We start from the raw sequence: 17,495 nt of genomic DNA, 5'->3' as shown, positions 1-17,495 counted from the left end.
TTGCCTTGTAGGTGAGTCAGTATTGTATCTCTGAGCTCATAGCTGGGTAATATTGATGATTGTTCTTCTCCAGTAGCACCCAAAGAAACTTCCAGATCAGTATCAGCTTAAAATATCAAAATTCTATGACTGAAGTAGGTCATATCTTCAGCAGTAGGATATATCAAAGAGTTCTCGAGGATAACAAGTAACATTTATGAAAACCTGCAAGATTTGAGTGTTTGAGGATAGATTGGACCCCATTACCCAACAACAGAGTTTCTGGCTCTGGTATTTTATACTTATTAGTCTGTGCTGTTCAGTATGAATATTGCTACCCTGTCAAAGTATAGAATAACTATCTTTATATGTATCTATGTATGTATCTATTTATCTATATGTCTGTCTATCAAACTATCATCTATATATCCATCATCTATCTATCTCATATACATATGAAAGTTTCTACAAGAATAATTAGGCTTACAAGTGATGTTTTCAAAGATTTTATTGTTTCGTTTTTATTGACATTTATTACATGTTTTTCCCGCTGTTACACCTTCAGAATTGTTGTACCAAGTTAAGCCTTTGTGTTCCATCATTCCCATTTAAGTCATTCATGCTCCATAAGATAAAAAACATTGCTAGCATCATTGTCTACCTGGGTTAGTTCTTCTAACTCTCCCTCCATGAACCTATTTTAGCTTCACAGTTGTAGCCAAGGTCTCGTACCCAATACCCTGGTCTAGTTTGAACAATCTGCTATGCTGCAACAAACTTCTAAGTTTCATCTACTATATGACCTGCTTATATACCTGACCTGTAGTTCCTGCTGATATTTCATACATTTTCTTCTGCACATCCTTCTTTGGAGTTTATTCTATAAGTCATGAGTGACTAATTCTCCCTTCTGTGCATTTCCACAAACCCCATCTCTACTCGACACTTTAGGCTTGGATAGGGATATATATATACTGTATATCAGCCCAGTCACCTTTGTCTATCTGACTTCATTCTATGTCAGCAATATCCAAATCCTAGAAAAATAATTAAATGAACTTAAAGAGATGGAACTTATAGAGACTAGATACCTGACTGATGCCCAAGAAAAGAAACATAAAGATGATTGGAATGATGAAAACAATCTAGGACCTAAAAATGGGACTCAATAATATTAAGAAACATTCAAGAGAATTAAAGATGAGATTAAGATGTTACTGACCAGGCTGGAGGGATGGCTCAGCCATTAAAGACTAGGCTCACAACCAAAAATATAAGATGTTATTGACCAACCAATAACCTAGATAGAAATTCAACAGAAAAAATTATAAGTAGATTGTATTAAGTGGAAGATAAACTATCAGGATTCGAAGATAGAAGATCTAGATGACATAATTAAATGCTTAAAAAAGCCAGGAAGAGGTATAGAGGAAATGTGTTACACTATGAAGGGGACAAACCTTCAAAAATTTTAAATAGATAAGAGATAACGAGTCTAGGTCAATGGTCCAGAACAGATGCTTAGTATCATCATAGAAGGAAATTTCTCCAATCTAAGGAAAGGCACACCTACATAAATACAATAATCACACAGAACACCAAATAGACAAGAAGAGAAAAGAAGATCCCTATGGCATACTATAGTTAAAACACTTAGGGCATATAACAAAGTGTGTTAAATAGTGCAAGAGAAAAAAATCACAGGTCACATATAAACCAGAATAATAGTTGACACCTCAATGAAAACTTTGAAAGTCAGGAGAGCCTGGAGGAATGTATTTCAAGTCCTACATGACTGTGAAAGTCAACTTAGACAAATATATCCAGCAAGACTGTCTACAATAATTGAAGGAGGAAGAAAAACTCTCTGTGATACAAACAGCCTAAAAAAATTTCTACCCTAAAAAACAAACAAAAGTGAATACAGGAAGAAATATTTTGGTATAAAGATCATAAAGAGCATAGCATAGCAGAGATACTGTGAAAAGAAATACAGAACCATATTAAAATGCAAAGTATCACTGAGAGAACAAGGAACAGAACCAACTGACTGTAGTCAAATATTTTAATGTCTTAAAGGCCTTGATTCTTCAATCTAAAGACATAGCCTAACTGAATTGATCAAAACAAAGTCCATTGGCCTGTTGGCTAAAGAAACTACATATTTGCTTTGGAGGTAGTCACAGCCTTACAGGAAAAGGTTAAATACTAGTACTCCAATTAAATGGAACCAACAGTCATTGGCAATTCCTGTCCTAATACCTGATAAAGTAAGCAAAGTAAAACAAACTAAGACAAAGTAGAAGAGATGCAGAAATACACTTTATTATAATCAAGGAAACAGTTAATCAAGAAGACATTACTATCCTGTATATATATATAGATGCACCAAAATCTGCTACTACAATTTTCAAAAAATGTACTATTTATTAGCACATTTAAAGAAACAAATAAAAATCAACCAATTAGCAGTAGCTAATTTCAATATCCCACTTTTCCAATACACAGGTTATCTGGAGAAAAATAAACAGACACAACAGAATTAAATGATATCCCACATTAAACGAATTTAACAGATATATAAATAATATTCTATTCATAAACTAAAGAGTATACATTTCTTCATCATTAAACTGAAGGTTTTCCAAAACTACCACAGTTTAGATTTTAAAACAAATATTTACACATTCTGAAATATTGAAGCCACTCTTTGTATTCTATCTAAATGCAATACAATAAAGCTTATAATTGACAGCAAACAAATTCTTAGTAAATTAAAAAAACATAAAGATCAAATGATTGACTGCTAAATTATTTCTTTCAAAGAAGAAACCAAGAAGCAACATTTTTCTATGACAAATTAAAAATGGGAACACATACAAGCAAACTTCTGGAACACAATGAAAGTAGTCCTGGTTGTATCTAAAGCTGTATATATTAAAATACTCTAAACACTTGAATTAATGATTTAATGATGAGTCACCAAAAATGGAAAAATAGAAACATTAAACCAAAGATGATAAAAAGTAATAAAAATCAAAGCAGAAGTTATTGAAGTAGAGAAAAAAATATAAAGAGTTAACAAATCTAAGAGCTGGTTCTCTGAGATAATAAACTAATTTGATGGGCTCTTTACCCAACTAACAAAAGGAAAGAAAGCAAAGACACAAACAAAATAAGAGATGAACATAAAAAGTTCACATAAATGTTAAAGGAAGATAATATAAGAATAATATAAGGGAGGATTTCAAAAATCTATGTTGGACAACCTAAAACAAATGAGTTTTTCCTCCTATAGTCACACAGGCCACTAAAAACAAACCAAAAAGAAGTTAATGACTAAAATAGACCAATAACAGATGAAGAAATTAAGATAGTAAGACAAAACCTTCTAAATAAAAATAGTCCAAAGGAGTATGGATTCAAAACACAATTCCATAAGACTTTCAAAGAAAATTTATTGCCATCTTTCTTAAGCAACTAAAAAAATAGATATAGAAAGGATACTTTAAAACTCTTTTTATGACAACACTAGCACTGTAAAACTCAAACCTCATAAAGACATAATAAAAACAAAAAGTTCTGGCCAGTATCTCTGAGGAGCATAGATTTAATGTTTTTCAATAAAATAGTTGCAAAAAATACAAAAATATATTTTAAAAGTATCAAAAATAACCACTTTTTTCCTAAGATTGTCATAAGTAGAGATAACTTGCATCACCCTCATGGGAATCACCTGATAGACAAGGCTGTCCATCCATTATTCCCACCACTTTTCATTATTATGCTTAATTTGTTAGTTGGAACAATAAGGCAATAGAAGGTAATTAAAGGGCTACAAGTAGTAAGATAGAAAGTCAAACTAGGCCTTATTCACAAATGACATTATGTTGTGTATAAGTAATCAACACAAATCAATCATTTTTCTATACAGCACCTACAAAGATTCAGAGAAAAGAGATCAATTCACAGTGGCTTCAAAGAAAATAAATCATTCAGGAATAAAATCTAACTAAGGAGTTGAAATATCTCTATAGTGAGAACACTAAACCTCTGAAGAAAGAAAGACAGTAGAAAATTGAAACACAGTCCATGCTCATGAGTTGTAGTATTAATATTGTGAAAAAAATCATCACTTGACTAAAAGCTATTTACACATTCAGTACAATCACAATCAAAACTCCTTTTTATATGTCACATAAATTATATATTTATATATGCATATATATGTATATATACACATACATACATATACTTCAAATTAACATAGGACAGAAAAAACAGGAAGGGAAGCAAAAATGATATAATTATATTACAATCTCAAATAATAAAATAATTTGAACAAAAAACCCAAAAAATATCCCGAAGGGAAACAGTAATGCTAGAAATATTCCACATTTCAATTTATTAGAGTGCAATAATAAAAGAAACAATATGGTGAAATATTAGAAAATAATCACAACAAACAGATACATAGACCAATGAAACAAAATTGAACAATCATGAGTATATGTAACTACAGCCATGTCATAGTTGACGTGACCTCAAAGCCTGCTATCTGATATCTTGCTTTCATCCTTTAAAAAGGCACTAAGGCACTATGCAAGCTTCAAAAGTAGGGATAAACCAAGAGTCCTACCTAGATAAGGCACCTATGAAACATGGCAGAAGCCAGCATGAGACAATAATAAAAGGGTGTAGTAGTAGCACACATACCTTGGTGGTACCAGTTTCTCTCTCACTGACTTAAGATCTACTAAACATGAGAAAAATCATGCCTGAAACCAAAAACCTAGTCAAAAGCCTAGGACTAATTAATTCATGGATATTAGAGTTGTGCCTACAACTGTTATTTTATTAAACCAGCTACTACCTAACTGCATTTTATGTATCTGTCCATATTCTCAAAGATTAGTGTCTTCCTTGTTCATTATAAAGGAAACTTCTTTTTTCAACACACAGAGATTGTTACAGAAAATTACATCCAATCAAAATTAAGTGTTGTGGCATCCAGTATGTATAAATACAGCTCATTCTCCTAATGCTCAGGGAACATTGCTAAAGACAGGGCAGAAGAACTGTAAAGAGCCAGAAGAACAGAAAACTTGGATTGAGAATGTGCCTTCTAAACATGTCAGAAGCTACACCTACATAGTCTCACCAACAAAATTTCCTAAAATTCTGAGCGGGGACAATAGACATACCCATGTAGATGGAGTTTTAGGGGAATCCAGCAGGTTACAACCTTACACAAGAAATATAGGCAACTGTGGAATGCTGAGAGCAGGGGAAAAAAGTCATCTTCAGCAAGAGAACACAAATTGGTTATACAATACCAAATTATTGGCTCTAAAATCACATATACAAGTAACATACCAAGTAAGCAGGTTGTATATATGTATTTAGAAGAGTGATAAACAATTTACATATATGCAACTACAATTAATGAAAAAAAAGGAGGCTCTAGATTTAACAATAATGAGTACATAGAGAGATTGGGGAGAGAAAAAGGTGCCAGAGGCCAGCCTTGGTGTGGTGGTTGCAGTCTTCTTCTTCTTGTTGTCAGTTCTTCTTGAGGTAGAGGAGGGGAAGAGCATAGGCGGGGTAAGACTTGGTCTTAAGAGATATTTATGGTTGCTGTATAATAAAGGTTTACTTATTTATGTTACTATGCTACTGTAGCTGACCTGCCTTCTGTGATCCTGAGGCCAGAAGCTACAGTTTCTCGCATTTATCATCTCAGCCCCAAAACAGCAAAGGATTAAGTAAATAGCCTTTGTACTCTTTCAGCAGGAACTGCTGGGCCCTAACTTATGCCTGCTAGTTTGAGTTCACAGGAAGAAAAAATATTTTGAGAAGTTATTATAGAGTTTATTACTAAGTGTTAAAAGGTTCCTATGAAAGCTATCTAAGGAGAAAAGTGGAAAGGTCTTGAGTGGGGAAAAGGAAAAATTTCTAATAAGGGAAAAGTTCTAAGGAAAAGAATTCTAGGCAGGGGAAAAGGAAAGGAAGGGACAAACAGCGGCCTTCCTTTGTTTTTGTCTTCAGTACTTATACATTTTTCAGAGTACATGATCGCATGTTACAGAGTTCATCACAAGTTCACACCAAAAATCAAATCAGAAATTGAAATAGAAGTTTACAACAGAGAATGTTTACATGCATATCCATTAGGAGTAATTATTTGGCTAAACATCCATCACCTGTCTAGCTCCACAGGCTCACAGAAGGCTTAAAACTTTAACTAAGAAATTAGTAAAGTTTTGTTTAGATAAATTCAGGCAATATTATCTCTTCTGTCCTAGCACCTATAATGAATCGTTAGTCCCCTTTTAGTGACCTTTGGTTAATTGTTTTACAATCTCTTGGGATGTGCTCTGAGTAGAAGAAAGTCTGGTTACTATCTAAGAGCAATTAACTAATGACACTTGGGAGATTGGCAGAGGTCTCATTGCAGTTTTGACTATCAGAAAGGGACCTAATAGCAGTCACACTTTAAAAGAGCTTAATAATTTTAGGAAATCTTATAGGATCATCATTAAGATTTAAGAAGTCATCTATTTGTCTATATAGCATCAGTACAAGACAGTACATCTTTGTGGATCTGCATAGATCTGCTCTAAGGGGGTATGCTATTGCTTAGTGATAGTTATATTTGCTTAATAATAATAATAATAATAATAATAATAATAATAGGAAAAGCATATTAATAGCAGGAATCTTTCCTAAAATAAGTTCCTTAAAGCCTTGCTGCATAAGGACTTACTTGTCACAGATTATATAATAATCCAAGGTAAGCCATTTCAGGATGATCACCTGCTAATTATTAGCTTGTGCCGTTATGGCTCCTGACAAAAAGGAAGGGAGAATTAATGTAGTTATAACGTAACCTCAAATAATAATATAAATCATTAAAATAATTAAAGAAGAGATTGTGTATTTGAGAAAGAGTGAAAGGTGTGTTGAAGGGGAATAAGATATGTGATAATACTGCAAATATAGTACATATGTATAAAATCATCAACTTTTAAAAACAAAAAATTTAAACTTAAAATAAATATTGAAATAGAGATACATCTTTAGTACCTATATTTCATTTTCTTTGGAAAATGTCTTTTATATGGAAATTTAAAGTAGTATTCTCATGTAATTTAAAAATTTTCAAGAATCTGAAAACTGCTTCCCATAATGGTTTGCAAAGTCTTATGCCTTGAAAAGTTCTAACGGATTTATATACATTCAAACCATTATTTGTATACAGCCATTGTATATATGTCACCAAAACATTGAGAGCAATAAGAAAATAGGTTGGATTGTGTTATAGCAGACTAAAAGATTTGAATGGATGCAATGGTTTCGTAGAGAGTAGTAAATTTATGTGACAAAATGTAAACATCCAAATACCCAAAGACACATAATTCTATAGCAGAAATACATAGAAACAAATGAGGGCATAAAGATAAGTGTTTAGGATATAGTTTTTAAATTATCCTTGTTTACAAAAGTAGCAATTTTAGGTTCTTTTCAAAGATCCATGACTTCACTAGCCCTGTGCATTTGGCAAGGTACTCATTTCCAGGCGTGACGTCCATCATAGTGAGCAGGCCTTGAGTCAAATTAGAGAGTTTCAACCAATATGTGCATACCATTATTGCTTCTTTAGAAATATGGTTCAATGCTGATCATTATCATAGTTCTTGGAGAGAGCAAGGGAGCAGTATGCATGAGAAGAATTGGAATGATAAAGCGAAAGGCAAAAATGATGTAGTTATATTTTCAAAATCTTTATTTAAAACCTTGGCAAAAGAATAAATAGCATTTTGTACCAAAGAAAACATACAGTAACCACCAATATCCTAAACATAGCAAAATGCAAATCAAAACTTTCATGAGCTGTCTTCTTATACTTATGAGAGAAAACTTAGCCTTGACCCATATGTTCCAATAAACAGTATCAGAAACTGTGTCTCAATGCTAAGTAAACATATTAAGCTCCTCGATGTTATCGTAGATAGGGTGTTAAATTCTTACTAGAATCAACCTTTGATTATTAGCCTATCAAGATTTGGATCTCTTAACTAACAATAATCTCCTTCCTACTCTATGTAAGCTGTCATTTACCAGATGACTTTAAATGTTACATAGCCACTAAGCTTAATTGTAGTGTTTCCTAAAATATTTGAAACCTAATTTTGATTTAATCTCATCTCAAAATCTATAATTTGAATTTATTAAACATCAAATACACCAAGTCAAGGACATTTTCATTTATATTCTATGAAATCAATACTTGAATGTGCCCAAATAAAGGAAAATAGTGACAATAATTTGGATTTATTTTAAAGGTTATAATATAATTACCCCATTTCTCCCTATGCTTTCTTCTCCAAATTTTCCCATATATGCTTCCTTGCTCTCTTATAAATTCATGGCCTCTCTTTTCATTAATTGTTGATACATGCATGTATCTGCATATTCATCACTTAGTTTCTTTAATGTTTCATAGCTTCATAAGTTATACAGGCTATCAGGAAGGAAAGGCATTATTTATGGCATTGTTTAAGCATAAGTTAAAATGTTATCCTAGTTTTTTGTAAATGGGTTGGTTGCTTTTGGTCTGGAGTTAGTTCTCTGTTGCAAGAGCATTCTTTTTCCATGCATTTGGAGATTCTATCCTTGGTGAGAATATTAGGGGGACCTTCTTCCTGCCTTATGGATTCTCTCAGTGACGCTGTACCATCGAGAGACTGTGTTTGACTTTCTCAGATTCCATTATTTTGCACTGAACCTAGAAATTCGTACAAGTCAATAAATGGAAAATAAATGATTTCAACTCTACTCTTACCTAACTTTGTCCTTGTCCTATCTATCCAGAGTTTAGAACAGAGAAAGAAGAAATTCTACCTTTTAAGGCAAAATGAATGGAATAGGAAGCATAAGCAATATACAGTAAGGTAAGTGGCATATGTTAAGGTACTTACTGGAAGTGTATTTTATAGTATGTATTTTCCATCTGTGTTACCTCAGTTTAGTCAAAAGAGCAGTTTTTTTCAGTCATAGTTTGAGATGGAAACAAAAGAAAGATCTATTTGTGACCAGAAGCAGAGTAATCAGTGTCACTTAGCAACATTACTTAGAAGACACCATGCTGCCTCAAGTCCTAAGTGACAGTGAAAAAAGACACTGCGAATGTTGTCTCAAGTTGTTTCTGGTTTTTAGGATTGAAAGTTCCATTAGCTTTGCATACTTGGCTTTCTCTCCTGCCTAAAACTTTCTCCTATCACAGAGGCTACATATTTGATTTAAAACAGATACAGACATTTAAGCTTCTTTAACTCCTTTCTGCTTAGCTACTTCCAAAGCATAACACGTTCTTGTGTCCTCTATGATTCAAATGTAAAAAACATGTTATTTCTGGCAGTCTTTTCTCAGGGGCAGCAGTAAATGCTGAATTCAAAAATTTAGGAACAAGTCTTTTTACATGTAAATAATCTACAAACCAAAATTCTATTTTCGAAATCCCTACTTCTTCTTGCCTGGCTTCATTCATTTTCTTTCTCATCACAACTTAGAGGTTCATACAAACAGAAAAACATGTTATTGGCAAGAAGAATTGCAATCAGCCACATTTTGTGAGTAGCATAGATAAAGGAAAACCAACCCCAGAGTTTGCCATTCCTAACCATCTACATATTTTTTGATGGAGGATTTTAAATTTATCCAAAATCACCTGAGGCATAGATACAAGGGACAATAGTCAGTAATAAAACAGTAGTCTTCAACTTTCAAAAGAAGGTCACATTTTAAACATTTATTTTAATATCTGGTTTGAGAAATTTTCCATATTATGGGGTGTGTGTATTGATGAGAACAATAAATTTTTATAACAGGAGATAAGAAATTCTTACATCTATATATGATTACCAGGAGAGTATTTCAAAAGTCCAGCAGAGAATGAAGAAGCAGACAACGTATGATGTATAGAAATGCAAGCCAGGATCAAGGGAAAGATAAATTAATTGCAGAACATTGTTCTCTTTTTTTCCTACATAGATATACAGCTGCTTTGATGATAAAGAAAAGCATGGGGGTGACAAAGACAATGTTGTTGTTTAAATGTTTCATTTCCCCTGTTAGCACGTAGAGCATCGCAGGCATGGGATTAAAGACATACAATCAAACAGAAGTAGCAGGGATTTATTCTTTCCCGGCTAAGCTACTATGACGCCTGTAAGTGATTCTTCACATTTGTGGATACATCGTCAAGACAAAGGAATCACCTTACTCAATAATCAAATTTAAATCACCAGTATCGCCTCTAAGACACAAGTGCCAAGTGATTCTGTACACTGAGGCACCAACCACGCCATGCAAAACTGTGGCGTGTGGTGGTACAAACTTTATAGTGTTGTAAATTTCATATGTTGAATATCTTCTTGCCACAGCACGCGTTAATCTATTCTGACATTTACAAGACGCCAATGCCAAGAGATGGATGTTACCAAAATGGTGAGAAGCAAGAATTATGTACCGAAAAGAAGACAGGGATGAAACTAACAAAATGTGTGCATGAGATTAGAGTGGAAATTCGCAGAGCTTCAGGAAGCTAAATGACAGGTTTGTGCATACTTTTTGCTTATCCCTAATATAATTTTAATATATATTATTAATCTGTTGAATTAAGTTTTGAGGAAGTTAATGGAGTATTATATAAGTATAACTGCAAGAGGTAGATTATGTCAACTTGACACAAGCTAGAGTCATTGGAGATGAGTGGCCTCAGTTGAGAATATGCCTTCATATGATCAGGCTGAAGGCAACCTTGTAAGGCATTTTAAAATTAGTAATTGAGGTGGGAGGACTCAGCTCATTGTGGGTGGGGTTATCCCAGGGCATGTCGTCCAAGCCTACATAAGCAGGCTGAGAGAACCACAGAGAGGAAGCCAATAGGTAGTATTCCTCCATTGCCTCTGTATTAGCTCCTGTCTCCAAGTTCCTGACATGCTTTAAATTCTGTCCTGACTTCCTGTTATGATAAACTGTATTGTGAATGAGTAAGAAGTATAAATTTTTCCTCTCTTATGTTTCTTTGGCCATGGTGTTTCATCACAGCAATAGTTACCCTTGCTATGACAACAACAATCAGAAAAAAAACTAGCTATATTAACTATTATATTATTACTCAATAAGTTAATAATCAAAATATTTTAATGTGATGCAAAGAAGGTACATTTTTAAAAGTTTTTAATTACTTTTTTATTAATTCACTTTACGTCCCCACCTCACTCTCGGTCCCAACTTCCCACAGTCTCTCCTCCTTCCATTCTCCTCCCCTTCTCCTTTGAGATAGTGGAGCACCCTTCCAACCTGGGAAACCCCTATGTTGGCGCATCAAGTCTCTGCAGGGCTGGGTACTTATTCTCCCGCTATGGCCAGACAAAACATATTCGAAAATTGAAACAATACAGAGAAGAAAGTAAATTTTGTGAGAACTTTTATAGTAAATTATATTGATTTCCTGATACTTTAATGTGCATAATATTGAAAATTAAGATATAAATATTACTTCTGCTGGAAGAAACTACAGTTAACCTTCTCAAGATGTACGTCACTTTTTTTTTCTATTCTGTAAGACCTGTCATGCTTCTAGCTTCTGCTGTACTAGAAAACCAAGGATAAATCACTAATTTTACTTAGGTTTTAAAACTACAGAACAACAAAAAAATGACTTTTTAAAGATTCACCTCTCCGAGAAAAAAAAATTAATGCACGAGTACAGCAGTTTATTGAGCCCACCTCTTTATGACTGGTTTAGAACACTGATTTTCCAATAATCATAAAGCTATATTTAACATTTCACCTCATATTTATTAATTATAAAATTATCCACTAATAAATATAAGAATGTATCACAAGTAAATATATCTCTTTGCTGCAATGAACCTCACAGATTAAACTATTTCAAAGATATCAATTCCTTTCAAATGTCTAAAAGAATATACTAGTTGTATATATGATTGTAAATTACCACTCTATTAAGAGTCAAACAGCAGAGATAGAGTTTGTTTTCTGACACTGGAAGTTCACAAAGCAAATTAAAACCCAAATATTATTTAATCATTGCTATAACCTTCTTAGCATCTATTTAACTAGCTCTCTAAACAATTTTTGCCTGAGTTTAGGGAGGTACCAGTCCATGCTATTCTCCAAATGACTATCTGACACAGCTACTATAGACACTGAGGAAAAGGAGTTGATCCCTCTGGCAAAAGGCAGCACTTGGGAAAACAGTGGTAATATCACCTTGCTTGCACAACCATTGTAGTGAGATTGGCCAGGACACCAAGCAGGCAACTAGCATGGAAACATGTACACATCCTATTAAATTATGCAATGGAACTGTAGCACATCTCAGAAGTATTTCAGTTAGTGTAGACAGTGTCATTATGAGCATTTGCTACAGTAGCTTACTGATGAGACTTACTGGATTAAGCAAATAAACTAAAATTTAAGTTCTAATAAAGCATCAATCAAGTTACTCTTCCTCACCAACTCTTCGTGTTCTAACCTTACACACCCCATCTTTTCACTGAATTGTTTCTTTTCCCCAAGGTAACTGAATCCTTCAAACATATCACTCATTAGCCTACAGATTATTAAGTCTTGCCTTAAGGACCAAAGTTTAGGTAAAATTGATCTGTCTCTAATGTGGCAAAATTAAATACCTTTAAAAAGATTATAAGACTTCAGGATAGTAATGTAGAAGAGCCTGAGGGAAAGGAGGTCCAGTGTGATAGGCCTAAATCAGGATCCAGCTCAAGGGGAGGCTCCAAGGCCTGACATTATTACTGATGCTATGATGTACTTACAGACAAGAGCCTAGCATGGCTGCCTTCAGAGAGGATGAACAAAAAGCTGAAAGACTCAGATGCAGATACTGACACCCAACCAATGGACAGAAGATGGCAACCCCTGTGATGGAATTAGGGAAAAGCTGCAAGGAGCTTAGGAAAAGGGTGACCCCATAGGAAGACTAGCAGTCTCAACTAACCTGGATCCCCTAGAACTCCCAGACACTGAGCCACCAACCAGACAGCTTACACCAGCTGATATGAGGCCCCTGACACATACACAGCAGAGGACTTCTTGGTCTGGCCTCAGTGAGAGAAGACATACCTAACCCTTGAGGAACTTGAGGCCCCAAACGTTGGGAAAGTCTGGTGGGGTGAGGATGGGGGAGTGGAATATCTTTTGGAGACTGGGAGGAGGTATGGGATGAAGACCAGAAACAGGCAAGTAAATCAATGGAATAGAATTGAAGACCCAGAAATAAACCTGCCCACGTATGGCCCCTTATCTTTGACAGAAGCTAAAACCATTCAGAGGAAAAAAGACAGCATTTTCAACAAGTGGTGCTGGTTCAACTGGCCATCTACAGATAGAAGAGTGCATATTGGTCCATACTTATCTCCTTGCACAAAACTCAAGTTCAAGTAGGTCAAGGACCTCCACATAAAACCAGATACACTGAATCTAATAGAAGAAAAAGTGGGAAACAGTCTTGAATACCTGGGCATAGGGGAAGCCTCACAAACAGAACACCAATGGCTTATGATTTAAGAGCAACAATCGACAAATGGGACCTCATAAATTGCAAAGCTTCTGTAAAGTAAAGGACACTGTCAATAGGACAAAACGGCAACTCACAGATTGGTAAAAGATATTTACCAACCCTATATCTGATAGAGGGCTAATATCCAAAATATAAAAGAACTCAGGATGGCAGGTTCCAGAGGACCAAATAACCCTATTAAAAATGGAGTACATCCACTTATCAGTGAGTGCATACCATGTATGTTCTTTTGAGACTGAGTCACCTCACTCAAGATGATATTTTCCAGCTCCATCCATTTGCCTAAGAATTTCATGAACTCGTTTTTAATAGCTGAGTAGTACTCCATTGTGTAAATGTACCACATTTTCTGCATCCATTCTTCTGTTGAAGAACATGTGGGTTCTTTCCAACTTCTGGCTATTATAAATAAGGCTGCTATGAACATAGTGGAGCATGTGTCCCTGTTGTATGTTGAAACATCTTTTGGATATATGCCCAGGAGTGGTATAGCTGGGTCCTCAGGTAACACTACGTTCAATTTTCTGAGGTACTGCCAGACTGATTTCCATAGTGGTTGTACCAGTTTACAATTCCACCAACAGTGGAGGAGTGTTCCTCTTTCTCCACATCCTCACCAAGGTCTGCTGTCACCTGTGTTTTTGATCTTAGCCATTCTGACTGGTGTGAGGTGGAATCTCAGTGTTGTTTTCATTTGCATTTCCCTGATGACTAGGGATGCTGAACACTTCTTTAGGTGTTTCTCAACCATTCGAGCTTCCTCAGTTGAGAATTCTTTGTTCAGCTCTGTGCTCCAGTTTTTAATAGGGTTCTTTGATTGTCTAGAGTCTAATTTATTCAGTTCTTTGTATTATACCTTGGATATTAGCCCTTTATCAGATGTAGGGTTGATGAAGATCTTTTCCCAATCTGTTGGTTGCCGCTTTGTCCTATTGACTGTGTCCTTTGCTTTACAGAAGCTTTGCAGCAACCTAGATGTCCCTCAACAGAAGAATAGATACAGAAAATGTGGTCCATATACACAATGGAGTATTAAGCAGGGATTAAAAACAACAACTTCATAAAATTCGCGCAAATGGATGGAACTAGAAAATATCATCCTGAGTGAGGTAACCTAGACACAAAAGAACACACATGGTATGTACTCACTAATAAGTGGATACTAACCCAAAAGCTCACAATGCATATGATACAATCTACAGATCATATGGAGCACAGAAGAAAGGGAGTTGAGGGGGTGGATGCATTGAGTGGGTAACAGGATGATTGTGAGAGATGGAAGGAGTAGGAGACAAGGGAGGGAGAAAGGTGGAGGAAATAAGTGTGGTAGTATCAGAATGTGGAGGAGATGTGAAAAGGGTACAGAGGGTCAGGAAATCGAATATAAATAGTTAGCTGGGTGGGGTGGTGGGTGATGAGGAACTGAGGATATCCATTGGTGTGTCCCAGACACAAGAGAAACATGAGGCTCCCTGGACCCAATGGGATTGACTTTAGCTGTAATGAGCAGAGAAGGAGTAGATAGAACCCGTGGAGACCACCTCCAGTAGATAGACACTGCCCCTGGCTGAGGGATGGAGCCACCTACCCATCTCAAAGTTTTGTTTTGTTTTTTAAGCCAGAAATGTTTCTGTCCAAAGGAATAACAGGGAGAAAAACTGGAACAGAGACTGAAGGAGGAGCCAACAGGGGAACGGCGCCACCTAGGGATACATCATGTATGTAGTCACCAAACCCAACACAGTTGCCATGGTCAAGAGGCAATTATGGAGAGGAACCAAGTGTTCTTGGGGATGTCTAGCCAGCAACTGACCACTGCATAGATGGATGCTTGGAGCCAACCATCAGGCTGAACGCAGGGCACCTGGTGGGTGAGCTGGCAGAAGGACAGGAGAAGTGAAGGGTGACTGCAACCCCATTGGAAGAACAACGTAGGGTGACCTGACCGCCTAGTTTTCCCAGAGACTAGACCACCAACCAAGGAGTGTACCTAAAGGGGTCTTTGGCTCGAGATATATATGTAGTAGAGGTGGACTTGCCGGACAGCAACAAGAGGGCCTCAACAAGAGGGGAGGCCCGTGGTCCTGGAGAGGTTTGATACCCCAGAGTAGGGGGAAGCTGGAGCGGTTGAGTGGGAGATTGTGGGTGGGTGGGGGAGCACTCTCACACAGGCAAAGGGGAGGGGGAAGGGCAGATGTGGGATGGAGAGGTAACAGTGATGGAGGGGTAAACAGGAAGTGTCATATCACGGAATGGGGGGTGGTGAAGTGGTTAACATGGAAGTGGGGTATCATTTACAATGTAAATAATTGAAATGATTAATTTTTTTAAAAAAAGGTTAAAGTATATAAAAAAGAATATAGAAAGAGATTAAAATCAGTGTCTGACTAAAAATTATTACAATTTTTTTTGCCGATATTTATTTCTACCTGATATAATATCAGCAGAAAAATCACTTGTCTTTTTCTGTACCCCAGACTTACCGCTTCTGACATTTGTGTGGCTTATTTTTCAACTCTCATCACTTCTATAGCAAAATCACCTTTGAATTAGATAATGATGTTTTTTTTTTTTAATTCGCTTCTCATTTTAAAATGTAAATAAACTGCTGCTCATTTAAAAATCATACTTCAATTCTGCCTAAAAGTTAAACTTCCAAACAGACTACGTTTTTACATACCAAAGAATTGAAGGCTAGTTTTTAGTGTCATCATTTTATTTACATAAATTTTAAACTGAATGCTGATTATAATGTGTGAGGAAATTTCTTCATCTTAATAGTTTCTTCATCTTGAAAATAATTGTATCTATCTAGCAACTACCTGTTTATTACCTATATTGATTCATTAATTTCCAGTTATAGTAACATATATGCTCTTGAACAAAAGAAATAGGATCGAGGACTGTTTGAAAATACTTCCAAAATAATTTGGTTGTGAATGTAGATTGCTGAGTCTAGGCATGATCGGACTATTTCGTATAAACTCCCAACAATATAATACAACGGTTTAAATTAAAAACAAATGAAAATTTAGGTTATAAAGTATGTAATAATATTATATAAGTTAATTATTTAAAATAATTGTTTTAGAAATTTAAAAAAAAAATACTGTCCTGAGGTAAATTGATTCCCAGTTTTCCGAGCAACCACAGTATTGATTTCCTTAGTTGCTGTGTAAGTGTTTCATACCACCAGCAATAGAGAAGTGCTCTCTTGCTCCATTTCTTTGCCAACTTGAGCACTTGTGTTATTGATCTTAGCCATTCTGAAATGCATAAGATTGAATCTAAAAGAAGTTTTGGTTCACATTTCTATGATAACAAAAGATGTTGAATATTTCTTTAAATATTTCTCAAACATTTGAGATTCCTCTATGGATAATTCTCTGCTTTTATCTGTACCCCATTTTTAACTTGTATTATGTGACTTACTTATATCTAATTTAGTGACTTCTTTGCATATTTTGGATATTTGTTCCCTATTAAATTTCTAGTTGGTTAAAAGCTTTCTACATTCTGTAGGCTACAGTTTTGTACTACTGAGAGTGTCCTTTGTTTTACAGAAGCTTTTCAGTTTCCTGAGGTCCTATTTATTAATTGTTGATTTTAGTGCCTTTATTATTGGCATTCTCTTCAGAAAGCCTTTTCCTTTGCTAATGTGTTTAAGGTCATTTCACACTTTCACCTTCCTATCAAGTTCAGTGTTTGGTTTCATGATAAGGTCCTTGTGCAGTGAGATTTTTTGTTTCTTTAAAAACACAGAAATATTAAGGGAAATTTTTTTTTCAGTCCTAAATGTGGGATATGGGATTGCTTTAGATTTTTCACAGCAGCAGACTATGATTTGTCTGGTGCTCTGTCAGGGATGTTATTTTACCAGCTG

The sequence above is a fragment of the Grammomys surdaster genome, unplaced genomic scaffold (assembly GCF_004785775.1).
Source record: "Grammomys surdaster isolate TR1022 unplaced genomic scaffold, NIH_TR_1.0 98, whole genome shotgun sequence".
In the NCBI taxonomy this organism is placed as follows: Eukaryota; Metazoa; Chordata; class Mammalia; order Rodentia; family Muridae; genus Grammomys; species Grammomys surdaster.
Note: the sequence above shows the minus strand (reverse complement) of the source record.